The following is a 27,648-nucleotide window of genomic DNA, read 5'->3' as shown; positions in this document are numbered from 1 at the left end:
ATTTTCCGGTCTTATTAAGATGTTTGCGGGTGCAAGTTCGGCAGCTATGGAGCCAATCAGACTTATGCGACTCCCTCCATGGCAAAAATGTGATTGCCGCGGCCTCTGCGAGAAGCAAAGCGAGACCCACATATCGGCCAGTGAGGCGCAGAAGCGCAGACACGCAGCCAATGCCACGCGCCATGCAGAATTGCGGCAAAACGCGAAGCAGACCCGCAGCCGCCGAGGACACTGACTGCATGCCCGTCTATCTACCTGGTGGGTTTGCTGTCCGTCCGTCTGTCGTGTGATTGTTAGTTGCGTAAAAGTTTGCTCAAGAATCACGTTGTTTCATAAATACTTTTATGGAAAGGTTTTTAATCCACGTATTATTTGCCCAAATATGGCAATAGTTGTAGCCAATGGTTTAAGATTGGACTTCCAAACAACGACTATGTCAAGCAATGACCCTTACTATCATGTATTAGAAGGGTTGATGAGTACTAAAGAACATAATCACTTAGTGGGTCTGCCTGCCACTTAGGTAGCGGGTGTCCATCTGTCTGCCTGTAGTCTGTCTGTCTGGTAGCTAAGCTGTCTCTCTGCCTGGTAGCTAGGCTGTCTCTCTGCCTGCTAGCTAGGCTGTCCCTCTGCCTGGTAGCTAGCTGTCCTCTCTGGTAGCTAGGCTGTCCCTCTGCCTGGTAGCTAGGCTGTCCCTCTGCCTGGTAGCTAGGCTGTCTCTCTGCCTGGTAGCTAGGCTGTCCCTCTGCCTGGTAGCTAGGCTGTCTCTCTGCCTGGTAGCTAGGCTGTCCCTCTGCCTGGTAGCTAGGCTGTCCCTCTGCCTGGTAGCTAGGCTGTCTCTCTGCCTGGTAGCTAGGCTGTCCCTCTGCCTGGTAGCTAGGCTGTCCCTCTGCCTGGTAGCTAGGCTGTCCTCTGCCTGGTAGCTAGGCTGTCCCTCTGCCTGGTAGCTAGGCTGTCCCTCTGCCTGGTAGCTAGGCTGTCCCTCTGCCTGGTAGCTAGGCTGTCCGTCCGTCAGCCTGGAAGCAAGTCTGTCTGCCGGCGCGGCTGTCCGGCCGCGTTGCGGTCGCGGTGGGTCGCGGCGGCGTAGTGCTGCGTTAGGCGGTGCTATCCGGTTCCAGGGAGATATGAATGGAGCGGGCTTGGGCTTCGGGCCTTCGGGCCTTCGGGATCGACCGAGGAGGACCAAAACAAATTGTCACGCTGACGGAGACGGAAGGACGGCTGGAGAAAAAGACGCTGCGCCGCTCGTTTTTCTTCGAGAGAGAGAGGGGGGGGGGCGAAGAGCGAAGGTGGAAATGTAAATGACGGTGCGGCCGCCGGGGCAAGGAGGCGGCACGATGCGCTAGTTGCACGGTGCACCATGAGACATGATGCAAAATCACGCACACACGCAAGGATGCGTCCCGTGAGAAGATGCGGCCACCGCGGCACTGCGCGGCGCGCCACGGCACTGGCACGGCGAGGCACGGCGAGGCACACCCGCACGTCGGTGCCCATCCATCCAGCTCGAGAGCCACCGTGGCGAATCCGAGGGCCTTTGTCTCCTGACGCCGACATTGTTGCAACAGCCCCGGTCGGCCCCGCGATGCGCCGCGATGCCCCGCGATGCGCCGCGATGCGCCGCGATGCGCCGAGGAAACCAATCGGGGCGCATCGCACCGTGCAACGCCTGGCGCCCGGCGACACGCAGGGAGGGACTGACGGCAAGCGCACAGTTGGCCGGCGGACAAAGCTCTAGACGCGTTTTGAGCTCCAGAGTCGCTGATCAGACAGGGCTCAAACCCAGCGTGTGACCCCACCAATGGATTCCTCGTTCGGAAAGCGATCCATTGGGCGGGTCACACGTTCGGTTCGAGTGTTATTTAGCGACTCTGGAGCTCGAAACGCGTCCCCGCTTAGTACTGTGCTATGTGACGCCTGCCCTGGCGCCGCCCACACGCAGGGCCCGGCGGCAAGCGGCGTCCAGCTTTCTCATGCTTCATTCACGAAGAAATTGCCGGAATCGTGGAAACGCTCCTCCATTTACGTGCCATCCTGAGTGCTCAATGCAGTCAGTATCAGGTCGTCGATGAGGCGTCTCTTACGTGCATCGAGGTAGATTCGGTGTCATTTTGTCAAATCGGCCTTATGTATTGATGACCAATCGGTCGCGACGGGGACTCGGGGTTCCAATTCTGGCAGGGGAAACGTATTTCGGCAATTATGTCCGTCACAAGGCGTTCTCTCCCAAACCCCGCCTCACACTTACACTGGAAATTTAGGCAGTCGCTCCACTCTAAATGTTGTACAGCGAAGATTCACCATGTTATGATGAAAATGTTCCATATTATGGTGGTGCAGCTGACTTCATAACATACCATTGAGAATTCACTGTACCTTATAGATATTTTGACGAATTTCATCGGTATTATGGAGAAAATCTCCACCATAATATGATGGTGCAGCCTTTCACCGTAAGACAGCGCTGACGACTTCAATTTACGTAAAGTGACCTGATGGGGTGCGATTTGCTGTTTGCGCGTTCAGTTGAAAAACGGTCCCGCATTCCACAGCGTTCCGCAGGGCACGCTGCACGGCCATCATGGCGCCCCGCGACTCCCCCCCCCTCCCCCACTTTCCCCCTTAGACTCTGGAGCCCCCCCGGGGCCCTCCAGGGGGAACGGCCAACAAAGCCCGCGCAGGCCGTGAAACGCGCCGCGCGTCACTTCTAACATCAGATTGCTGTGTTTATGAGTTTACAGGCCGAGCTACCTGTTGCAACTACCCCTTCCACATGGCGGGCGCGGCGGCAGGGGGAGGGGCGGGGGCGAGGGGGAAGGGGTGCTCAAGGAAGAGCAGCACGAGCTATCACAATTTCAACCTCCCCGCTCCACCCCCTCCCCCTCCCCTGTGTCTCTCGCCGACTCGCCGCGCCCAAACACTTAATCTGCACCGACATTACACGCCCGTATCTTCGACATCAACGTCCCCTTCCTCTTTAGCCTCCCCATCCCCCCCCCCCCCCCAACCACCACCTTTTCTCTCCCGCCCTGACACCGACCCAACAATTTGCCATCAGCCCCACACCAGCGCTATTTGGGTCGGGCGTGCCGCCCCACTGTGGGCCAGAAGACCGGTGGAGACGGACAAAACTCTAGACGCGTTTTGAGCACCAGAGTCTCTGAATGGGACTCGAACAGAACGTGTGACCCCACCAATGGATTGCTCTCCGAACGAGAAATACATTGGTGGGGTCACAAGTTCGGTTCGAGGCCTGCTTAGCGACTCTGGAGCTCAAAACGCGTCTGGAGTTTTGTCCGCTTCCACCGGTCTTCTGGCCCACTGTGCGCCCTGCCCCGCATCTCGTCCACGTCCATTTTAGTGGCCACCTCCCACGCGTCCACCCGCCGCCAACGAGGCCGAAAGGTCCATCGCCACCAACACCGCCACATCCAAGGGACTCCAGGGACACTAGAGACAACCACCAGGGCTAATACGAAAGGACAGCACTAAGTCCACATCTATGACCAGCACCAGGGCGCCACCAGCGTGGACATGTACCGTCATCAGCATGGTCATCGTGAGGGTCATCGGAATGGTCATGGTCGTCAATCAGCATGGCCCCCTCACCAAAAATGGAAGTGAGATTTAAGTGAGTCCGGTCGCAGGCGGAGGATGGTCATGACCATCAGCATGGTTATCGGCATGGTCATCGACATGGTCATCAGGATGGTCATTAGGATGGTCATCAGGATGGTCATCAGGATGGTCATCAGGATGGTCATTAGAATGGTCATCAGGATGGTCATCAGGATGGTCATCAGGATGGTCATCAGCATGGTCATCAGGATGGTCATCAGCATGGTCATCAGGATGGTCATCAGCATGGTCATCGGCATGGTCATCAGGATGGTCATCAGGATGGTCATCAGGATGGTCACCTATCTGCATCTGCATTGTCACCAGCATGGTCGTCAGCATGGCAACGACACGGTCACCTGAGGCACCGTGAGTGCCAGCACCAGGGGTGCGATGGGTGGCGAAGTAGGTCACGGCGTCGAGCACGCACGCAAGCCGCCGCCGGCGCGCACGCATTTATGCGACCATCTGGCCGTCGCCGCCACGCCGCCGCGTCCACTGCCACGCGGCCCTACACGTGCACAACTCGCCCGCCGAATTTCTGCGCAGCATCCCAGCGTTACGCAACTTGCACTAATACAAAGTTGGGCCCGCGCGCGCAGCGGCCGCTCGCGGGAGGCCGCGGGGCTCGCGAGGGTGGTGGGGGCGACGGGGGTGGGGCGGGGAGGCCGGGGGAGGCGCGGGTGGGTGGGAGCCTCCGTCACAACAAACCGACGCGGGGTGGGGGCGGCGGCTCGGTTCCCCGGGGAGTAGGGCCGCGCGGCCGCGCGCTTCACGGCGCCCTCGGGCCACGCCGCGGGCCACGCCGCCAGGCCGCCAGGACGCCATGCCGCGCCACGCCCCCTGGCCCGCAGCACGTCTACAATGACTGCGCGAAAACAACGCGGAGAAACAAACACAAAAACAAGGAAAACTAAAACATTGCCGCGAAAACTGGACCCGCACGCCACACGCGGCAGCGAGACACGCAAGCGTGCGGCCGAGCACGGCGACGGCACCGCTTCACGTCCCGCACGCTCTTCCCGCTGCAGACAAGAGCCACAGAGCACAGTGGGCCAGAAGACCGGTGGAGGCGGTCAAAATCCAAGACGCGCTTTGAGGTCCACCGTCGCTAAATGGGACTCGAACCGAACGTGTGACCCCACCAATGGATTGCTCTCCACACGAGGAATCCATTGGTGGGGTCACACGTTCAGTTAGAGTCCTGTTTAGCGACTCAGAGCTCAAAACGCGTCCGGGACTTTGACCGCCTCCACCGGTCTTCTGGCCCACTGTGCCGGGCCCCGCCAAGGGCCCGGCCGCCCACTGCAGTGCGTGGGCGACTTGCGTGGGCGCGGCGTGGGCGGAGCGCGCAGCGCGCGGCGCGTGCGAGAGAGAGGGACGGGGCGACAGATCGATCGAAAGGGCTGCGCTGCTGCCAGCAGCCTGCCAGCAGCCTGCCGTGCAGCGACTCTCCCCCTCCGGCCCTGCGGCCCTCCGACCCTGCGGCCCTTCGCAGGGGGCGTGCGCCAAACGGCGAGGAGGATAGGGTATTCTGAAGGGCCGGCCGGCCGCGGGTCAGCGGTCAGTCCCGGCCTCGCTGTGTGTCGCAAGCCGCCATATGGCCGGCCGGGCCGCGTCGCAAAGGTGCCCACGCCCCCCGGGGCTCCACCGCGCCCTCTCGTCGGCCAGTACGACAGAGACGGGAGGCGCCCGGCGGCGTTTTCCGACGCCGCCCGAGAGAGCGCGACGGGGGTTCCGCCGCGGCAACGTTCAAAAGCGCCGAGCACCTGGGGTTCTCTCGACAACACCGTCGTTCGTCTCGTCGCACTCGCCATTTCCTGCAGGACTGAGTGACCATACGGGGTGCTTACTCCGCGATTTATTGAGATTTTCGATACCAGAAATGAAAAACTAATACAAAGGATAACCTAAGTTTAAAATTGAATTTAAATTGAACTTAACCTCTTTCGTCTCTTGCCGTTTTCAAAAGACAATTTCTAAAAATCTCCTGCAGAAATGTGAATTTGGCACGCTGCGATCCGATAGCCAAGATTAAGGATTCCCAACACATCTCTCATGCCTGGCACATCCGCGAAAGTCCAGCCTTGAACCTTGAACTTTTAAGCCCGGATCAAGGGGCAGCTGGATCCTAAACCCGTCGGGGAAGCCCATGGCGTGGGCCGTCGTCCCGCCGCACAGTGGGCCAGAAGGCCGAGGACGTCAAAATCTGGGGCGTGTTTTGAGCTCCAAGGACGATAAACAGGACTTGAACCGAACGTATGAATCCACCACCGGGCTGCTCTCCGAACGAGGAATCCATTGGTGGGGTCACACGTTCAGTTCAGTTCGAGTGCTGTTTAGCGCCTCTGGAGCGCAAAACGCGTCCGGGACTTTGACCACCCCCACCAGTCTTCTGGCCCACGGTGTTGAAGTGCACGGCGCTGGGGCCGTGGCGGCCGTGGCGGGGCAGAGTCACTCACACCTGCCGGGAAACCCGACACCGCGGCGCGCGCGGAAAAGTAGGGCGTACCCCGGTGGGGCCCAGCCGCCCTCGCAGCCCTGGTGGGTCGCGGCGCGAGAGGGAGAGCTTCGCAGCGGTCGGAGGGCACCGCGCCCCCGCACCCCAGATGGCCGTCGTGGGCGGCGAGGGCGTCACGGCAGCGCGCTGCGTCCGACTGCGTCACAGCGCACCTCGCGTCACGGGGCGGCGCAGCGATACCCGCACTTCCGGCCAGCGCACTTAGGTTTTAAAATTACCGGTAATTTTCAATCTGGACGGTAAATTACGGTAACATTGGTAATTTACCGTCATTTACGGTAAATAACGGAAAAATTCGATCTTATGTTTATGTGCACTTTTGCATATGAACTATTAATAATTTGTTTTCAAAGGGAATTTAAGACTAGCGGAGTGTTTAAAAAGGCATATGAAAGTGGTTGAGACACTTTTATTGTCAAATATTAATGCCTTTGTGCACTCTGAGTAAATTTCTGCTGTAAAAACGTCAGGAAGGTTAGGTTAAGTCGAAAATTACCGTAATTTACCGATTTTCGCAGGGTTAATTACCGTAAATTACCGGTATTTTACCCATTCTTACCGGTAAGCTTACCAGGCTTTAAATCCCTACAGCGCACAGTGGGCCAGAAGACCAGTGCAGGCGGCAAAAACTCCAGACGCGTTTTGAGCCCCAGAGTCGCTAAACAGGAATCGAACCGAACGTGTGACCCCACCAATGGATTGCTCTCCGAACGAGGAATCCATGGTGGGGTCACACGTTCGGTTCGAGTCCCATCTAGCGACTCTGGAGCTCAAAACGCGTCCGGGATTTTGGCCGCCTCCACCGGTCTTCTGGCCCACTGTGCAGCCGGCTGCTTCCGAGAGTCATCGCTCTGTCACTCTCGCACTCAACGGGCACTCACAAGGGAACCTATTCAGGGGGTACACTCAGATTTCGACCAAACTTTTTTTTTCGTAAGAATAACATATAAGATTGAGAATGCACCCCAAAGTTGGTGCCAAGATACATATCCAAAACCCCTCCTGATTTTTTTAAAAAAAAAAAGGGGTAAAATGGCCCATGATTTTACATGCAACGAGCAGATTTTCGGTCGCAATTGGGCAGTCGCACCAAATTTGTGCAAAATATGATAACATATGAAACAGCCCAAAATTTTCTCTCATTTTCGTCAAAAGGGGACCAAACATTAAAGGGAAATAAAAAAAAACTCGACTTCAAATTTTCCGATTCGATGTCCGAAATGACCCATACAATGCAAAAAGGCTTATTTTACCCCTTTTTTGGGTTTTTAAAAAAATGGTAAAGGGTGTAGATATATATCTTGGCACCAACTTTGAGGTGCATTCTTAATCTTATATGTTATTCTTACGAAAAAACACGTTAACGCTAACGTGAAAGCAATGATACTAATGAGAATGTTTACTTAAATGTGTGATGTTTTTATCTCCACTATTAGTAGAAAAATTTGACGATGATGAGTGACATTTTGTGAAATTTAAATTTTAAGAGTAAACAGTCGGAACTGTTCATTTGACAAATTTCTTACGCAAAAAATTCACGAAAATGTAAATATTATTTTTAAATTTTGGATGTCCTAACGTGCCATTGTTTTGTGTTAAACATGTTCGCAATGTCGGTGGGACACTCATATGTCGGATACCACTTGTGTTGGGTATTTTCGTTGTTTCAAAGCGAGGATGCAGAATTTGGTGGCTAATCACATGAATACTCAACACCCGTAAAAATTGTTTTCGGTACTAGGGGGGGATTGCCTCGCCGGACGCAGCGTGTCAGCCTCATCTCCAAGCAGGGCCGGCCGGCCGCGGCCTGGACACCCAACCCGAGACGCTCCAAATAAGCATGAGTGGCGTGCCCCTGCCGACTGCCGGCGCGCCGCTTCTCGAGAGGGGCAGGGGTTCGGGGGGGCGCTGCACTATGCTTCTACGCACTCAAGGTTCAAGTGGGTGTGTGTTTTTTGGGCTGTTGCGGGTGTGGCGGGGGCGGTGGACGTTGGCGTCTGGCAGAGGAGGGGCGCGGGGGGGTGCTGCGCGATGCGTGCTATACCAGTGTCTCGTGACGAGAGGAAGAGAGCGGCATAGCGCGCAACGTGAGGGACCACTTTATGAAGCTAATAAATGGGTGTCGAGGTTCTACGCGCGCTCAACCCGAGCCCCCGCAGGCGCCCCGATTCATTGTGCGGCGCGCGGCGCGGCGCGGGCGGCGCGGCGCGACGGCGCGGCACGCTGAGGGCCCTCCGCTCATATTCTTCTTGGCAGGCCCAGCCAGCCGCTGCCTTCCAGCGGGGCGCTCGACCTCTTTAGGCTTGCTAGAGGCAACTGCTGCTGGCTAGCCGGAAACTCGGTACTCTCTGCACGAGAGTACAAGCACGCTGATACGTGAACGTATCATCTGCTAAAAAAAGTTTGGTCGAAATCTGAGTGTACCCCCAGAATAGGTTCCCTTGTCAGTACAGGTGCGAGAGAGAGCGGCGAAAACGACTCTCAGCCTCCTGCCAAGCGCCCAACCGCCGGCGCGCCAAGCCCACCAAGTGCCTGGCCCTCGGCGTGGCCGCCCCCAGAGGGACGCCTGCAGCCCCCCCCCCCCCAGTCCTATCTGCCAATGACCCAATTCCTCATCCCCGTGTGTACCCAGTGGCCCCACAATGCCCGCCCAAAGGGCTGGGGGCGCCGAGGCGGCCCGTCGCTCTGTCCCTCTCACACTCATAGGCGTCCCCTAGAGGTGCGAGAGGGACAGAGCGACGAAAACGACTCTCGGAATCAGTCTGCTGCGGCTCGGCCACGAGGAAGAGGCCGTCCGTGGAGGCCGTGCGCACACAGACGTCCACCCCGCCAAAACCGCGCCACGCCATTTACACCCAAAACCGCGACAAACAGCGCGACCACCGCCGGAGCGGCCGGCAGCGCCGCGCCCCAGTCCCGATGAACGACGAGAAGAAACAGCCGGAAATAGGAGGAGGGGTGGCAGGTGGCAGGGGTCGTGAGCCAGCGAGGGAGGGGGGGAGGGTGGCGGGCGACGCCGGGGCCTCGGCGGGGGAGGTGGGTGGAGGGTGGGTGGAGGTGGCGCCTCGCTGGGAGGGATGCAGCGAAATAAGGGCACAAGGCAAGGGGGGCGAGGAGGAGCCCTCTATGGTGCAGCGCACTGCAGACGGGGCGGGGCGGGGCGGGGCGGGGCGGGGCGGGGCGGGGCGCGGCGGGGCGGGGCGGGGCGCGGCGGGGCGCGGCGGGGCGCGGCGGGGCGGGGCGGGGCGGGGCGGGGCGGGGCGGGGCGCGGCGGGGCGGGGCGGGGCGGGGCGGGGCGGGGCGGGGCGCGGCGGGGCCACAATCCAATACGGCGGGCACTACGACGTAGTACGCCCATCCCTTCGGTCCTTCGGCCCTTGGGCGAGCCCCTTCGGCCGTCGGGCGCGTCGGGCGTAGGGCCGTAACGATATCTCCCAGTTTAGGATGCCGTAACTCGGACGGGTTACGAGCGTTATGCACAAGACAGCAAAAAAAGAAATGTAAACAAAACAACGTAGACTTCATTTTTAATCGGATTTCACTGCAAAGTCAATGGTAAGTATACTTGCCACAAATTTGGCGAGCCGTTTTGAATGCCAAAATTTGGCAAGCTATGGTCAGAAATCTTCACAAGCTAGCCAAATTTTGGCAAGCTAGGGGGTATTTCCAGGCTAAGCTTGCCAAATTTTGGCATGCTGGGGAGTATTTCCAGGCCAAGCTAGCCAATTTTTGGCATTCAAAACGGCTTGCCAAATTTGTGACAAGTAAACTTACCACCGGCTTTGCAGTGATTCCATGAGCATAAGATTGCATTTGAAAATTACTTCAAAGAATCGAAGAAACGCTACTGATGAAAAGGTCGTCTGGTCAAAAATAATCTTAGCCGAGCGGAAACACTCTTAATATCTGAACGAACGATTGGTGCACGCTGAAAACAACTTACGAAGTAATTTGAGCACATGTCAGGTGCAATTTATGTATTTTCTTTGTTTTGCGAACAGTTGGGTCGAAGCAATATTTTCTTCCTAAGTACATGCATGCTCAAAATACTTCGCTGTAACAAGAAGCTTCTTTTGTTTGTAAAGCCCAAAGAAGTTTGCACACCCTCAGATTCTTATGATGAAAGGGCCATCGTAACATACGTTGAAATGAGAACATACGTACAACTACAGTAAAATTCATGCGCAATACGATGAAAAATTAAGCATATTACGTATGTGCAAATTTATGCGTACCTTACGTTGGAAAACCATCGTAATACGTATAAAACCGACCATAAGATGTTGAGTGTGCAAGGTTTTCAGAGCGTGGCACGGAAAGGATGTACAAAAAAATTTCCGTTGTCGCCGCAGAGCTGCACACATTAACCTTGCAGTTCCTCAATATGCTCGACCGAGCTCAACACGCGTGGCAGCGGCAAGGTGTTCACCGTGACCGTGTGGCCTCCTCCCGTGCCGAGGCGTCCGCGCGGCGTTCGACCCAACGCGACCAGTTACCTGGGGTGGGTGGGCTGCCCGGTGGGCCCGGTGGGCCCGGTGGGCTGACCCGGTGCCACACAGAGGGGCGAGGCTTTGAGTGTCACATGACGGACCGGCGGGCTAATGGACAAGCCTGGTTTCCCCGTCGTGCTTTGGGTCTCCAGACTGATTCCGGGAGTCCTTTCCGTCGTTCTGTCTCTCTCGCACCTATACGGGGCGCCTAGAAGTGCGAGAGAGACAGAGCGACGAAATCGGTCTTTGGGTCCGAGGGCTGCCCGCCGCTTGGCCCACCGCACACAACTTTCAGGTGTCGAGTTGCCACCGCAATTGCCAATTACAATTTCCCCCGGGCTTTCCTGAGCCTGCCAATCAAACCGGCTCTGGGCGGCCTTCTGGCAACAGTTCGGCGCCTCCTAAGAGAATAATCTCAACCTCCAGTGCGGATCCAAGACAATCGTTACTGCCAGCACGAATTCGGAACTGCCCTGATTGGACCTGAATGGAGGCCTCGCGTCTGCATCTTCATTGTGTAAACCAGGACATGCACAGTAAATGTCTTACGGTGAAAGGCTGCACCAACATAATATGGTAGAGATTTTCTCCATAACACCAACGAAATTCGTCGAAATCTCTATAAAGTACAGTGAATTCTCAATGAACGGTATGTTACGGAGTCAGCTGCACCACCATAATATGGAACATTTCCACTATAATACGGAGAATCTTCAGTGAACAACATTTAGAGTGTGGGATTGCAGTGACACCATCTCGATTCGCTGATTTGCAGGCATGGGAGCTGATGAGCAGTTCTCGCGAGAGAGAAAACTACCCCCATTTTTCATTGTAAAGAAACAATTTAACACATTACAGTACACATTTAGGTGGCGAAGACGCCTGTAAGATGGCAAACACGCCAGAAGTCCTGCACATTCTAGCACATTCCTACAATCATTGTCCAAAAAATTTAGAATTTTACAACCCCTTGAGTTCTAGCCACCTCCGCGCTATCAAGGTGATTCTAAATCCGCACTGGAAGTCAGGATTTGTCGCGCTGCAAATATTCTTTTCGAAGCGTAGAATTGTCTACTTCAGATTTTAGGGGCGGAAAGTATAAACGTTGATTCCGTTTTCACTGTGTTTTTCCACTCCCTGTTTGCGGTGGCCAGACATGCGGTTGCCTGACAATCCGGTCGCGGTCTGCGACTAAACACTCACTCAGTCCGTGCCGCCACCACAACACACATCCACGCAAGCCAGTAGACCGATGACGAGAGTCGTTTTCGTCGCACTGTCTCTCTCGCACTCATAAAGCACACCATAGGAGTGGGAGAGAGACAGAGCGACAAAAACGACTCTCAGAATCAGTCTGCAGGTGGATTTGGATCGGACGCATGTATTTCGAACACGCACGCAGTTGTGCAGACATACCCCACAACCTTCAGCCCCCAGGGTGAGACAGACAGACAGACAGACAGACACACACACACACACACACACACACACACAGTCACACACACTCACACACACTCACACACACACACACACACACACACACACACACACACACACACCTAATACTCTTACGTGTGTGGCAAGGCGGCCCTACGTCACGAGGAGGCAAAAACATTGCGTGCCAGACCAACAATTACACTCCGCCATATACATAAAACAAGAAGAAAAAGAAACGATTTTACCCCCCTCCCCCTCCCCCTTTTTCTTTCGGTTATGTCCGCCGGCGCAGCAGCATCGTAAAAGAGCCATCCGGACGCACTGGTGCTGCTGCTGCGCCCGGGTCTCACGGGGCGGCACTGCAAGGCACGGCACTGCAAGGCAGGCGAGGCATTTCCGCTCACATTGCGGTCAATCTCGAAAGGGGAGAGCGGGGAGAGAGGGAGAGAGAGAGAGAGAGAGAGAGAGAGAGAGAGAGAGAGAGAGGGGGGGGGGGAGTTGTGTGCCTCGGTTCGACCGACGGGCGACCCCACACAGTGAGCGCCACACCTGGATGCGGACAAGTTGGACACGCGGGAGGTCCGGAGACGCGGCCGGTACAGCAGCTATTCCAAAACCGCAGTTGCTCTACCCCCCCCCCCTTCTGAACCCGCTCCCTTCCCCTTCCCCCCCCCCCTCCTTTCTCTCCGGGTCTCAGCCGAAATCAACAGCAACCACAACAAAACAGTATAGCATACTCACTCTCGGCGTACACAGAAAACCCCGAGGATGAGCCTAGACAGAAGCACACTCGGAGTAACGCTCACCTGAAATCAGAAAAGAAACGCCAGAGTTCAGACCACACGCATAATCACAGCAGCACAACACACGGCACAGTGGGCTAGAAGACCGGTGGAGGCGGCCGAAATTCGAGACGCGTTTTGAGCTCCTCAGTCGCTTAACAGGACTCGAACCGAACGTGTGACCCCAGCAATGGATACCTCTTTCGGAGAGCAATCCAGTGGTTGGGTTCCCATTCAAGGTTCGAGTCCCATTCAGCGACTCTGGAGCTTAAAACGCGTCTGGAGGTTTAGCCGCCTCCACCGGTCTTCTAGTCCACTGTGCTTCGGCAGCCCGTTCCGTTACACTGCGATTCGCGGCCGACCGGTTGGACCTCTACGCGGCGGGCCATGCTGCCATGCACCGCCAGACGCGCCCATTAGAAGTGAATACGAGCCGAAAAGCAGCCATCGGGGATCGCAACCATTCGCTGGTATGTAGAGCGGCCCGCCTTTCGACAGGAACAAACACGGTCAAGGAGACTTTCCCGACATTTACCGCCAAGCCCGCCGACGTTCAGACTTGAGTTTGAGCTTGAGCTCCAAGTAATCCCTGCCGAAATTACGTCATCCTTGATGAAACCATATTAATTTGGACCGTCATTGAGCCAATTTAAGAAAATATTACTTGGGGATTCTCTGTGAAATATCTGAAATCCCGTTATCTTGTATGAACGACTTTTATCAGCGTTTATAAAGAGTGGTTGTACCCCACTTGCTTATGTATAGGTGTGTGTAGGTGTGAGTGAGTGCGCGCCTGTGGTAGTTCAGGGCGCGAAAGACACTGTGACAGACCGACGAGCGCAGTGTCCGGCATTGCTTGCTTGCGCCGACAGTGGTTGAGCGTTCCGCGCGCAGAGTTGCGTCAGCGCCTCTCTCTCTCTCTCTCTGCGTGGGGCGTGGGACGGGGTGCAGCGTCGCAACGCCCCCCCCCCCCTCCCTTCCCAACCCCAGGGCCCAGAGGGACAGTCCCCCTCCCTCCGTCCCCTCGGCCGTCTGGCTTCACGCGACAGGCCATGCAGCCCCGAGGCATCGGAACGCGATACACGACAGAATTAGAACGACATTCAAATGTCATGTCTTTGGAGTTCCACCAGGGAGACGAGCAGGCGGCAAGGCGGCGCGGCACGGCGAGTCAGGACGAGTCGGCGCGGGGCGTGGTCAGTGGGGCTGGCGGCCCGTGAGACGAAAGGGCACGGCGGGAAGGGCCAAGACAAGGCCCAAAGGGTGGCCAACAAGGGCCAGAGGGTGGCCAACAAGGGCCAGAGGGTGGCCAACAAGGGCCAGAGGGTGGCCAACAAGGCCCAAAGGGTGGCCAACAAGGGCCAGAGGGTGGCCAACAAGGGCCAGAGGGTGGCCAACAAGGGCCAGAGGGTGGCCAACAAGGGCCAGAGGGTGGCCAACAAGGGCCAGAGGGTGGCCAACAAGGCCCAAAGGGTGGCCAACAAGGGCCAGAGGGTGGCCAACAAGGGCCAGAGGGTGGCCAACAAGGGCCAGAGGGTGGCCAACAAGGGCCAGAGGGTGGCCAACAAGGGCCAGAGGGTGGCCAACAAGGCCCAAAGGGTGGCCAACAAGGGCCAGAGGGTGGCCAACAAGGGCCAGAGGGTGGCCAACAAGGCCCAAAGGGTGGCCAACAAGGGCCAGAGGGTGGCCAACAAGGGCCGAAGGGTGGGTGGCCAACAAGGTCCGAAGGGTGGCCAACAAGGGCCAGAGGGTGACCAACAAGGGCCAGAGGGTGGTCAGCAATGCCAAAGGGTGGCCAGGAAGGGCCATAGGGTGGCCAGCAAGGGCCAAAGGGTGGCCAACAAGGGCCGGAGAGTGGCCAACAAGGGCCGGAGAGTGGCCAACAAGGGCCGGAGAGTGGCCAACAAGGGCCGGAGAGTGGCAAACAAGGGCCGGAGAGTGGCAAACAAGGGCCGGAGAGTGGCAAACAAGGGCCTGAGGGTGGCCAACAAGGTCCGAAGGGTGGCCAGCAAGGCCAAAGGGTGGGTAGGAAGGGCCATAGGGTGACCAGGAAGGGTCAGAGCGTGGCCAACTAGGGCCAGAGGGAGGCCAACAAGGGCCAAAGGGTGGTCAACAAGGGCCAAAGCCAAATATAATTTGTGATTTGATTCACTCAAACCTGTAAATGAAAGATCACAGAAACCCTCGAAGAAACCAATAGTGCATGTAGAAATATGTTCCGCTTACTCTCGTATTCGTCTTAAATGGTCAAACTGAGTGAAATTCACCTGCGTTTAAGATAATATTCTCTTGGTGGGAACGCGCCCAGACACGATCTTTTGAATAGGACCCCTCGAAAAGTCGAGTCAAGCTGAAGGGCCCAAACGGTCTGCCAGGGTCCACTCGGCAGTGTCAGCAGCTCGTCGACCTGCCGGTCCCAGCGGGCGTCCCTGCGGAAGGGGTTGTGGTGGCATTCCCCGCGTCATCCCTTATCGCCTCGTATCGGAACGTGGGGCGGGGCGGGTCACGTGGAGCACAGCAGCAGGTCCACGACACAAAAGCGCCCTTTGTCCACCAACCCACGGAAGTTTCCAACGGACGCCCCGCGCCGCCCCGCATGCACACTGCCGGCCTCTTTATAATAGGGCGCCGCACACGCGGATTTGCGTCACAAACAATGCCGTATGGCAACAGGTGTCTATCTGTATCACAGCCCCCCAACCACACACACACATCAGTACACCACACACGCATTACAGCCATACACTCACACGCATCATGCGCGACACACGCGCGGGGAAGCGGCCCAACTCGGCGCTGCCACTCTTTAATGGCTCAATCTCGTCAATTGAGCCCCATGGGGCCCCGCGAGGGGCGCTGGGCCCGGCTGGGCCCGGCTGGGCGTGCCGGCAGCAACAAGGAGGAGCCCCAATCAGCGGCGCGACATTGACGTCGCGGCAGAGCCCCTTCACGTGCTGCCGTGCGTCTCTCTGTCTCTCTCGCACTAACGGGGCGTCGCACCTGTGTGCGACAGAGACAGCAGAGCCCCTTCACGTGCTGCCGTGCGTCTCTCTGTCTCTCTCGCACTAACGGGGCGTCGCACCTGGGTGCGACAGAGACAGCAGAGCCCCTTCACGTGCTGCCGTGCGTCTCTCTGTCTCTCTCGCACTAACGGGGCGTCGCACCTGGGTGCGACAGAGACAGCAGAGCCCCTTCACGTGCTGCCGTGCGTCTCTCTGTCTCTCTCGCACTAACGGGGCGTCGCACCTGGGTGCGACAGAGACAGCAGAGCCCCTTCACGTGCTGCCGTGCGTCTCTCTGTCTCTCTCGCACTAACGGGGCGTCGCACCTGGGTGCGACAGAGACAGCAGAGCCCCTTCACGTGCTGCCGTGCGTCTCTCTGTCTCTCTCGCACTAACGGGGCGTCGCACCTGGGTGCGACAGAGACAGCAGAGCCCCTTCACGTGCTGCCGTGCGTCTCTCTGTCTCTCTCGCACTAACGGGGCGTCGCACCTGGGTGCGACAGAGACAGCAGAGCCCCTTCACGTGCTGCCGTGCGTCTCTCTGTCTCTCTCGCACTAACGGGGCGTCGCACCTGGGTGCGACAGAGACAGCAGAGCCCCTTCACGTGCTGCCGTGCGTTTGTGCTCTCTGTCCCCCCTCTCTCTCTCCGCGCACTAACGGGGCGTCGCACCTGGGTGCGACAGAGACAGCAGAGCCCCTTCACGTGCTGCCGTGCGTCTCTCTGTCTCTCTCGCACTAACGGGGCGTCGCACCTGGGTGCGACAGAGACAGCAGAGCCCCTTCACGTGCTGCCGTGCGTCTCTCTGTCTCTCTCGCACTAACGGGGCGTCGCACCTGGGTGCGACAGAGACAGCAGAGCCCCTTCACGTGCTGCCGTGCGTCTCTCTGTCTCTCTCGCACTAACGGGGCGTCGCACCTGGGTGCGACAGAGACAGCAGAGCCCCTTCACGTGCTGCCGTGCGTCTCTCTGTCTCTCTCGCACTAACGGGGCGTCGCACCTGGGTGCGACAGAGACAGCAGAGCCCCTTCACGTGCTGCCGTGCGTCTCTCTGTCTCTCTCGCACTAACGGGGCGTCGCACCTGGGTGCGACAGAGACAGCAGAGCCCCTTCACGTGCTGCCGTGCGTCTCTCTGTCTCTCTCGCACTAACGGGGCGTCGCACCTGGGTGCGACAGAGACAGCAGAGCCCCTTCACGTGCTGCCGTGCGTCTCTCTGTCTCTCTCGCACTAACGGGGCGTCGCACCTGGGTGCGACAGAGACAGCAGAGCCCCTTCACGTGCTGCCGTGCGTCTCTCTGTCTCTCTCGCACTAACGGGGCGTCGCACCTGGGTGCGACAGAGACAGCAGAGCCCCTTCACGTGCTGCCGTGCGTCTCTCTGTCTCTCTCGCACTAACGGGGCGTCGCACCTGGGTGCGACAGAGACAGCAGAGCCCCTTCACGTGCTGCCGTGCGTCTCTCTGTCTCTCTCGCACTAACGGGGCGTCGCACCTGGGTGCGACAGAGACAGCAGAGCCCCTTCACGTGCTGCCGTGCGTCTCTCTGTCTCTCTCGCACTAACGGGGCGTCGCACCTGGGTGCGACAGAGACAGCAGAGCCCCCTTTACGTGCTGCCGTGCGTCTCTCTGTCTCTCTCGCACTAACGGGGCGTCGCACCTGGGTGCGACAGAGACAGCAGAGCCCCTTCACGTGCTGCCGTGCGTCTCTCTGTCTCTCTCGCACTAACGGGGCGTCGCACCTGGGTGCGACAGAGACAGCAGAGCCCCTTCACGTGCTGCCGTGCGTCTCTCTGTCTCTCTCGCACTAACGGGGCGTCGCACCTGGGTGCGACAGAGACAGCAGAGCCCCTTCACGTGCTGCCGTGCGTCTCTCTGTCTCTCTCGCACTAACGGGGCGTCGCACCTGGGTGCGACAGAGACAGCAGAGCCCCTTCACGTGCTGCCGTGCGTCTCTCTGTCTCTCTCGCACTAACGGGGCGTCGCACCTGGGTGCGACAGAGACAGCAGAGCCCCTTCACGTGCTGCCGTGCGTCTCTCTGTCTCTCTCGCACTAACGGGGCGTCGCACCTGGGTGCGACAGAGACAGCAGAGCCCCTTCACGTGCTGCCGTGCGTCTCTCTGTCTCTCTCGCACTAACGGGGCGTCGCACCTGGGTGCGACAGAGACAGCAGAGCGGACGGCCATCGGGGACCGATTTCGACTCAAACACCCCGACAACCCATTTGCAGGGCGACGAGGGTCCCCGCTGCGAAAGGGTTCATTGCGCGAGCGGCGCAGGTGTCCACAGTGTGTCCACACCCTCGTCCCTTCCGCCCTTGTTATGACGCATCAAGCCTCGTTCGTTGACTTGGCAGTGCATCGGTCGGTTTTTTCGGAAAGGAAGTCGCGAAATAGTTGGTTTGGATTCGGAATCATCCACGGCAAAAACAGTTATTGGTTTTCCGCAGAAGTTCAGAAGCCTAACACAAAGGCAATTTTCAGGTTGTTTCCAGGCAGGATGTTCCGGGAGGTTTCAAGAGGTTTCCGAGAGGTTCAGGAGGTTCCGGGCAGCTCTAGGGAGCCTGTCGAAAGACACAAGTGATTTCCAGGAAGTCCATTTTTACAACACAGAAAAATAATACTTGCAAGGATACAGACATTCTCGCGCAGCCTTGCCAATCCGCCCAGCCCCTACACATCCCACTGCGTGTTTACGCAACGGGCCCATTTTTCTCGCGGGGCGTGGCGGGGCGTGGCGGGGCGTGGCGGGGCGTGGCGGGGCGTGGCGGGGCGTGGCGGGGCGTGGCGGGGCGTGGCGGGGCGTGGCGGGGCGTGGCGGGGCGTGGCGGGCTGGCTGCGGACAGGTACAAGGCGGGGGCGGATGGCCTTCTGCCGCAGCCCCGGCCTTGCAGCCTTGCCCTTGGCATGGCCGCGGCCTTGCCCCTGGAAGTCCACCCAGGACTAGGCCAGCCACTGCGCCTGCACACTGATTCCGAGAGTGGTTTTCATCGCTCTGTTGCACTCGTGAGGCGTCCCCTATGAGTACCAGAGATGCAGACCGACGAAGACCATCGGAATCAGTGTAGGCGCAGTGCACGAAGGGCCAGAAGATCGGAGGAGGCGGCCAAAATTCCAGACGCGTTTTGAGCTCCAGAGTCAGAAAACAGGACTCGAACCGAACGTGTGACCCAACCATAGATTGCTCTTCAAACGAGGAATCCATTGGTGGGGTCACACGTTCGGTTCGAGTCCCATTCAGCGACTGGAGCTCAAAACGCGTCTAGACTTTTGGCCGCCCCCACCCGACTTTTGGCCCACTGTGCAGTCGCTTGCTGGACTCTGCTGGCCTGCTTGCATCTCCGCAACGAGTGCGAGAGAGACAGAGCGACGCACGCGACTCAGGGAATGTCCCGGCCGCGGCTCAAACGGAGTGCATGTCACAAAGCGCCACTTACGCCCCCTCCCCCGAAAACTTGGCGGGACACCTGTTGGTGTTATTCCGGCCAGGCATTCCGTCGTCCACTCGGCCGAGCCATTTCGGGGCCTTGACGACGAATCAGCCTCGGCGAGCCGAGCCGCGAACCGAGCCACGTCACTGGGGGGACCCCCGTCACAACAACACAGCAGTGGCACAGCCGTCGTGGCGCAGGGACCCCGATTCCGAGAGTCGTTCTCGTCGCCCCGTCTCCGTCGCACCCACAGGGCGTTCCGTGCTACACCGGTGCGGGAGAGACAGAGCGACGAAAGCGACTCTCAGTCCGCAGCCATTGCACACAGAGCGTGGAGGATTTCCGTCACGTTTCGGCGCGGCCGATGACGCGGCACGCCAAGAAGCGGACGGAAGAATTTTCTTGCAGAACACCCTGCCCTCCTCCGGCCTCCGGCCCACACTCTGAAACTCTTACAGTACACTGAGAATGAAAGAGTCATGATCATGACTAAAATTTTGGGTGAGGAAATTTTCCTCGCCCAAATTTGGGTGAGGAAACTTTCCTCGCCCAAATTTGGGTCATAATACTATGGTGCTATGTAGGGAGCTGATACACCCTTTCGCACCCAAAATTGGGCGAGGAAGCTTTCCTCGCCCAAATTGGGTGAGGAAACGTTCCTCGCCCAAATTTGGGTGAGAAAGTAAACCTCGCCCAAAATTGGGTATTGATCATGACTTTTTCATTCTCAGTGTAAAGATTCTCCCGGATTCTTCATACCATGATGAAAAGTTTTCATGTTATCGTGAACATTCTTGATACTACGATGGAAATTCTCCATAATATGATGAAAATTCTCCACGATGAAAATTCTCCACTATGAAATTCTCCTTATTATGGTGAAAATTATCCATACAATGATAGAAACTCTCTCTATATAGTGATGAAAACTCTCCGTGTAACGATGAAAACTCTCCACATAACGATGAGAATTCCCCATATCATGATAAAAATTCTATAACTCACTTGTAAAAAATTACTGTATTTTGTCGTGTATTTTGTTGAAGTTCTGTCCACACCATAATATGTTGGTGAAGCAATTCACCGCAGGCACACTGTGGCACACTGTGGCACACTGTGGCACACTGTGGCACACTGTGGCACACTGTGGCACACTGTGGCACACTGCGGCACACGCCGGGCCGCATCATCCGCGGCGCGCCTAATGAGATACGCACACTGAATCCACTATGGGCGTTGGCGGCGGCACAGCCGCCAAACACGTCGTCGCTCAAATTGGCGTATCGAGAGGATCGGGAGGACCGGGAGGCGAGCCGGCCTGCCTCTCTCGCACTCACGGGGCGTCCACCACGCCGGGAGAGACAGGGCGACGAGAACGACTCTCGGAATCAGTCTGCTGGGGCGATGCGGCGCGGTGATGGACCTCGAATGCCAAGCAAGGGGCGGGTTCGGCGGGGTGCCTCGTCGCTCCGTCTCTCTCGCACCCCTACGGGACCCCCACGGACACCCCGCGAGTGCGAGAGAGACGGACGGATGCAGCAGGGCGGCGGCGGCGCGTCTGGCTGGCGACGTGCGTCGCGGCACGCGACCCGCCGCGGCCAGGGCCCGCTTGCATCACCGCCAAGCCGAAACGCAGCAGGTCAGGTTGCCCACTCCGACGCACAGAAGACTGGTGGAGGCGGTCAAAATTTCGGACGCATTTTGAGCTCCAGAGTCACTAGATGAGACTCGAACCGAACGTGTGGTCCCACCAATGGACTAGTCTCGGAACGAGAGTCACACTCGTGTAAATTTTGTCAGACTGTCAGAACCATGTCTGAAATCCTGATCAGAATTCGCGCTATTCTGAAAGCTGAAATTCTGAAATCTTACTCTGATATTGATGGCCTGTATATCAGAGTAAGTTTTCAGAGGTGCGCGGTTTTTGATCAGGTTTTCAGACAGATTTCTGACATCGTGACAAGATTAACACGAGTGCATTCAAATTAAAGTCTCATTCCACGAAAAACGCCTGGGAGATAGGCAACGACCCGTGTAAAATGCAGCAGAGCCCAGCGCGTTGCCTACCCACAGCGCCTGCGAGGTAGGCAACAGTGGAGGAGACTCGCAGCTGTGAGGAGCGTGTTGCCTACCGCCATTCCCATTACCATTAGAGGCTTGACCACACATGATCGTCACGGAGCGACGCGACACGCGACTTGTCGACTCAAGTCCAACATGGCGACCACCTGCCTGCCGCCAGAAGCTCCTGGTTACATTGCTGAAGGAATCGTTTCAAAGTGGACCGATGCAAAAATTGTATTTTCTTCAAAATCCCATTTTCTGACAGTTTTTCAAATGAGCTGAGAAACGCATGAGACCCTGATTGTTTCCGATTATTCCCGTTAGGTTACCTTGACTTTGTACTCGGCACATCCAAGTCAAAGTCCATAGTACGTACGTCCAAGTCCTATCCTGTTCCAAACAATTATTGCTCTCTACAACAAATCGCTTTTTAGATGCACCCGCGACAATGAGGTGAGTGAACCTGTGGTGCCGTGCGGCCGCGGTACGCGTATAGGCCATCGGCTCGGTTCGCCACGGCATGGTACGCCATGGCACGGCAAGGCACGGCACGCCACGCCACGGTAAGGCACGCCACGCCACTGCAAGCCACGGCACGCCACTGCAAGCCACGGCACGGCAAGGCACGGCACGCCATGCCACGGCAAGGCACGCCATGCCACGGCAAGGCACGCCACGCCACTGCAAGCCACGGCACGGCAAGCCACGGCACGGCAAGCCACGGTAAGGCACGCCACGCCACTGCAAGCCACGGCACGGCAAGCCACGGCAAGGCACGCCACGCCACTGCAAGCCACGGCACGGCAAGGCACGGCACGGCAAGCCACGGTAAGGCACGCCACGCCACTGCAAGCCACGGCACGCCATGCCACGGCAAGGCAAGCCACGGCACGGCAAGCCACGGCACGGCAAGCCACGGCACGGCAAGCCACGGCAAGGCACGCCACGCCACGGCAAGCCACGGCACGCCATGCCACGGCAAGGCAGCCACGGCACGGCAACGCACGGCCCACGGCAAAGCCACGGCACGGCAAGCCACGGCAAGGCAGCCACGCCACGGCAAGCCACGGCACGCCATGCCACGGCAAGGCAAGCCACGGCACGGCAAGCCACGGCACGCAAGCCACGGCAAGGCAAGCCACGGCACGCAAGCCCGGCACGCAGCCACGGCAAGGCAAGCCACGGCACGGCAAGCCACGGCACGGCAAGCCACGGCAAGGCAAGCCACGGCAAGGCAAGCCACGGCACGGCAAGCCACGGCAAGGCAAGCCACGGCACGGCAAGCCACGGCACGGCAAGCCACGGCACGGCAAGCCACGGCAAGGCACGCCACGCCACGCCACGGCGGGTCAACAGACTAATGCCCTGGACGGGGCGTCGCGGCGCGTCGCATTGCCGGCATTCCAGCGCCGCACCGATAAGGCTCAACGGATCGCTGGGCCGCCGAGCCAGGTGAGGGGGAGTGAATGAGGAGAGAAGGAGGAGTGAAGGAGGAGTGAAGGAGGAGTGAAGGAGGAGTGAAGGAGAAGTGAAGGAGAAGTGAAGGAGGAGTGAAGGAGGAGTGAAGGAGGAGTAGAGGAGTGAAGGAGGAGTGAAGGAGGAGTGAAGGAGGAGTGAAGGAGAAGTGAAGGAGAAGTGAAGGAGAAGTGAAGGAGTGAAGGAGGAGAGAAGGAGGAGTGGAGGAGTGAAGGAGGAGTGAAGGAGGAGTGAAGGAGGAAGGGAGGAGTGAGGGAGGAGTGAAGGAGGAGTGAAGGAGAAGTGAAGGAGGAGTGAGGAGAAGTGAAGGAGGAGTGAAGGAGGAGTGATGGAGGAGTGAAGGAGGAGTGAAGGAGGGAGGGAGGAGTGACGGAGGAGTGAAGGAGGAGTGAAGGAGAAGTGAAGGAGGAGTGAGGAGAAGTGAAGGAGGAGTCGAGGAGGAGTGATGGAGGAGTGAAGGAGGAGTGAAGGGGGAGTGAAGGAGCAGTGAAGGAGGAGTGAAGGAGGAGGGAGGAGGGAGGTGTGAGGTGAGTGAGGAGAGTGAGGAGGAGTGTAGTGGAGTAGAATGAAGGAGTGTGTGTTGAGCTGAGAAGTTAGCTGAAGTGGGGTGAAGTGAAGTGAGGTGGTGAAGTAGGGAGGTAAAGTTCGGTGAAGAGAGGTGAAGGATAGGTGAAACGGGTAGAAGTGGAACGGCGTGGCGCGAGGTAGGGTGAGGCAGTAAGGTGCGGTGTGGAAAAGGCTTGGGTTGGTAAGGTTTCATTATGTCATTGAGGTCATATTAGGTTGCAGCAGCTTTCTTGATTCATGTTCGCATCGGAAGACCGCTGAGTGGCTCGTGCGACTTCCATCACCGCCTGAAGCAGCGCCAAGCAGCCAGGCAGGCGCCACGCGAACGCGCTTTGCCGGAGTGGGTGGCTCGGCCTGATTCCGTGCGATCGCTTCGTCGCTCTGTCTCTCTCGCACCCCCACCGAGCGCGCCGTGAGGGCGACGGAGACAGAGCGGCGAAATGATCCTTCGGAATCGGCCGGCCCGCCCCGCTCCGCTTTTCGTCCGCGCGGTTTTGCGGCTGTTTCCGTTCCATCACGAGGGGGGCGGGGCGGGGCGGGGCGGGGGGGGCGGGCGGGGCGGGGTGATGATGGCGGTGTGACCCGCAAGTCAAGCAGAGTGCGGGGGAGTGGGAGGGGAGGGGAGGGAGACAGGGGCTGGCGGGGTGTCCCCGGCGACGTGCGGCCCATACTCACAAGGAAACGGATCATCCCTCGGCCCAAGCAGGGCGAAGCAGGGCGCATTAGGGCCGAGTGGGACCGCAGTGTGCTGTCGCGGTGCTGTACAGTGGGCTAGAAGACCGGTGGTGGAGGCGGTCCAAATCCCGGACGCGGTTTGAGCTCCAGAGCCGCTAAATGGGACTCGAACCGAACGTGTGACCCCACCACTGGATTCCTCGTTTGGAGAGCATTCCATTGGTGGGGTCACACGTTCGATTCGAGTCCCACGTAGTGACTCTAGAGCTCAAAACGCGTCCACCGGTCTTCACTGTGTGTCGGTGTGTTGTCGCCACGCAAACAGGAAAACCGCAGCGGGCGCTGCCAGGGCACTGCCACGGCACTGCCGACCAGGGGCGGCCAGAGGAGGGTCCCTTTCATGTCGGCGCCGAAACGCCGAAACGCGGTCGAGGCCCGGCCGGCCTTCCAGGAAGCGTCGTCCAGCGAGGCATCGGCCGCGTCGGCCCGAGGGGCACACAGGGCCCGTCTCCGTCGCACTCACGAAGCGTCCCGTACAGGTGCGAGAGAGACAGCGCGACGAAAACGATCCTCGAGGCGGCGGAGCCACCGCGCCGGCGCCGTTCCGAAAACCGAGCCAAACGACGCCGCCGACAACGACGGCACGTCTGCAAATCGCGCGGCGCCCGCCAACCCCGCCACGGCCCCGCCAGCAACGGCCGGCACGCCGCGCCACCAACGGGTTACATTGTTTTTCGCGCTAAACGCGGCATGATCTCAAAGGCGGGGATTGAATGACCGGACGAGTTCCGACGAATGTCTGCTCGGTGGCGGCCATTGCTTGAAACCGCAGAGAGGAAATGACCATCTGTGGCAAAACGGTCCTGGTGAGAGGTTGTCGCCCGCCGTTCAGCTAAGTGGCTCGTAATTTATCGTCAAAAGCATGCTCTATAGTGGATAGTCGACTTGTAGGGTTTGCTAAATTGTGCCCGCGGGCGCAGTTCTCCGAGCTTGCGCGCGGGCGGACCCAGCCTCCAAACAGGAGCTCGTTTCGCGAGGAGCACGCATCCGCTTTCGGCCACTGCCTTCGGCCCACGCCGTGTAACCCAAGCGGCGTGGGCGCCGACGGGGGCTGCGTCACTCTCGTACTTCGGGGACCGGGCCCCTCCACAGTGGGCCAGAAGAACGGTGGAGGCGGTCAACATCCCAGACGCGTTTTGAGCTCCAGAGTCGCTAGCTGTAACTCGAACCGAACGTGTGACCCCACCAATGGATTGCTCTCCGAACGAGGAATCCATTGGTGCGGTCACATGTTCGGTTCGAGTCCTGTTCAGCGACTCTAGAGCTCAAAACGCGCCTACAGTTTTGGGCGCCGGCGCCAGCCTTCTGGCCGCGTCTGGCCCACGGTGCCTCGGGTAGCCCCCTCGAGCCCCGCGCCGCGCGGGCCAGGCCGGGCGCGTCGCCCACCGCGTCTGGGAGCGTGACCGCATTGGCAAATTCCGACCAACATCCGGTTGCAACGTCTATACACTACACTGCGATTGGCTGGCGCGGCGGCCTGGCGACACGGCACTCGTTGCGTGGCGGACCCCAGTGCTGTTAAAGTTAATTTTTTTTGTTAACGAGTTAAAGTTAAGCCGTTAACCTAACCGAATTAACGTACTCGTTAAAGTTAAGGGTCTTCAGCATTAGTTAACGAGTTAACGTTAAATTAACGCATTAACGAAGTTAAAGTTAGTTTTACTTCTTGATGAACCGAAGACGTTGTGTGATTTCTTGATTTTTGACAGATTTTCAGTCCTCAAGATGCCAAAAAATGACTAACTTTCAAAACCTTTCACAAAAATTGAGGTTTTGTTCATTTTCTTTCACCCAAGACATAAATTCTACATATTGTATGACCAAAATGTCGGCAAAATATGCATACACAGATGAACAAAATAAACGTTAACGGCGTTAAGAAGTTAACATTCCTACTTAACTCAACTCGTTAACGTTAAGACATTCTGACTACTTTAACGAGTTAACGTTAATTCGTTAATTAACGTTAACGGCGTTAAGTAACTTCGTTAATCGTTAAATTAACTTTAACAGCACTGGCGGACCCATTCCGAGAGTCGTTTTCGCCGCTCTGTCTCGTACGCGTCTGACACGGGTGCGAGAGAGACAGGGGGACGAAAACGACTCTCGGAGACGGCCTGTGTTCCGAGAAGGCATTGCACGGCTGCCGGGCCGCCCATACCGCACCCACAGTGCGCGCACACACTGGCAGCGCGGCGGACGCAAAGTTATCGGCGGCTATAAAGTGGGCGCCGTGGCGCGGCGCTCGGTGACGTGGCCGCCGACGCCGACGACGTCGAGGACTCCGTCGACGTCGTTCCTGGAAGGCGGCGCACGCGGTGCGGGCCAAACAAGGGAGAGGCCGCGCACAGTGGGCCAGAAGACCGATGGAGGCGGCCAAAACTCTAGTCGCGTTTTGAGCTCCAGTGCCGCTAAACGGGCCTCGAACCGACCGTGTGACCCCACCAATGGATTCCTCGTTCGGAGACCAATCCATTGGTGGGGTCACACGGTCGGTTCGAGTCCTATTTAGCGACTCTGGAGCTCAAAACGCGTCCAGAATGTTGGCCGCCTCCACCGGTCTTCTGGCCCACTGTGCGACGCGGCCTCGGCGGCAGGCAACCCGATCCGTGGCACCGCCGGCACCCAGCAGACAGAGAGCCGCTGTCTCTCTCGCACCAACACGCCACGCCCCGAGAGAGTGCGACAGAGACCGAGCGTCTCTCGGAATCAGTCGGCAGTGTCCTGACAGGACGGCTGTCGCACCGCCACCGTGCCACTGTGCCGCGGAACCGCCCGGGGCGCGGGGCAGCGGAGCGGGGACTTGGGTGCCACCAGCCGGCACTGCCACGGCGCTGCCTGCCTCTGACTGCACCGACACGCTCGGTCACACTCACACACAACTCTCTCTCTCTCTCTCTCTCTCTCTCTCTCTCTCTCTCTCTCTCTCTCTCTCTCTCTGAGCCAACTCGCTCACCGCACACCTCCACGTACGCACGAGGCAGACAGAGCACTGTACAAACAGGCGCGCGTACAAACAAGACAATGTTATTCGCGTTGTGAGGAATACGCTTCGGAGGCGGAACCGCGCACACAGAGTCGCTTCTCGGAATCCGGAGAGAGAGAGAGAGAGAGAGAGAGAGAGAGAGAGAGAAGAGAGAGAGAGAGAGAGAGAGAGAGAGAGAGAGACTTTGGGGCCGCGGTGGGCGTGCCATTTTAGTTTCGTGGAGGCGAGGTTCAGGCAGGAAGTAAATTCGGATATATTATTGATAGGGACGGGGGCGAGCAGCATAGTGATGCGTGAAGCCCGTTCGGCAGACTGATTTCGTCGTTGTCTCTCTCGCACCGACAGGGGATGTCCCACGAGTGCGACGAAAACGACCCTCGGTGTCAGTGTGCACGCACGGCCAACGAGCGCCGCACTAAACTCCACGAAATACGGCGACTTCCGCTCGTTTTGCTTCCCCGCTTTTGACACACGCGTATTACAGGCGGTGTAGGTGCACCGGAACGCAGTGGAGGCTCGGTGCGCGGTGTTTCCCCCTTCCCC

The 27,648-nt window shown here is 58.2% G+C and overlaps 1 protein-coding gene across 1 annotated transcript in view; it reads right to left on the bottom strand.

Moving 5' to 3' along the window:
• Positions 1-27,648, bottom strand: part of LOC117645670 (growth factor receptor-bound protein 14-like) — a gene marked incomplete at its 5' end in the record, with an annotated part of 136,620 nt that overhangs the window by 108,062 nt on the left and 910 nt on the right. The gene's annotated exons all lie outside the window — the stretch shown is intronic.

Source organism: Thrips palmi, unplaced genomic scaffold (genome assembly GCF_012932325.1).
Source record: "Thrips palmi isolate BJ-2018 unplaced genomic scaffold, TpBJ-2018v1 HiC_scaffold_1, whole genome shotgun sequence".
Classification (NCBI taxonomy): Eukaryota; Metazoa; Arthropoda; class Insecta; order Thysanoptera; family Thripidae; genus Thrips; species Thrips palmi.
Note: the sequence above shows the minus strand (reverse complement) of the source record. Positions and strands in the feature narration are given on the sequence as shown.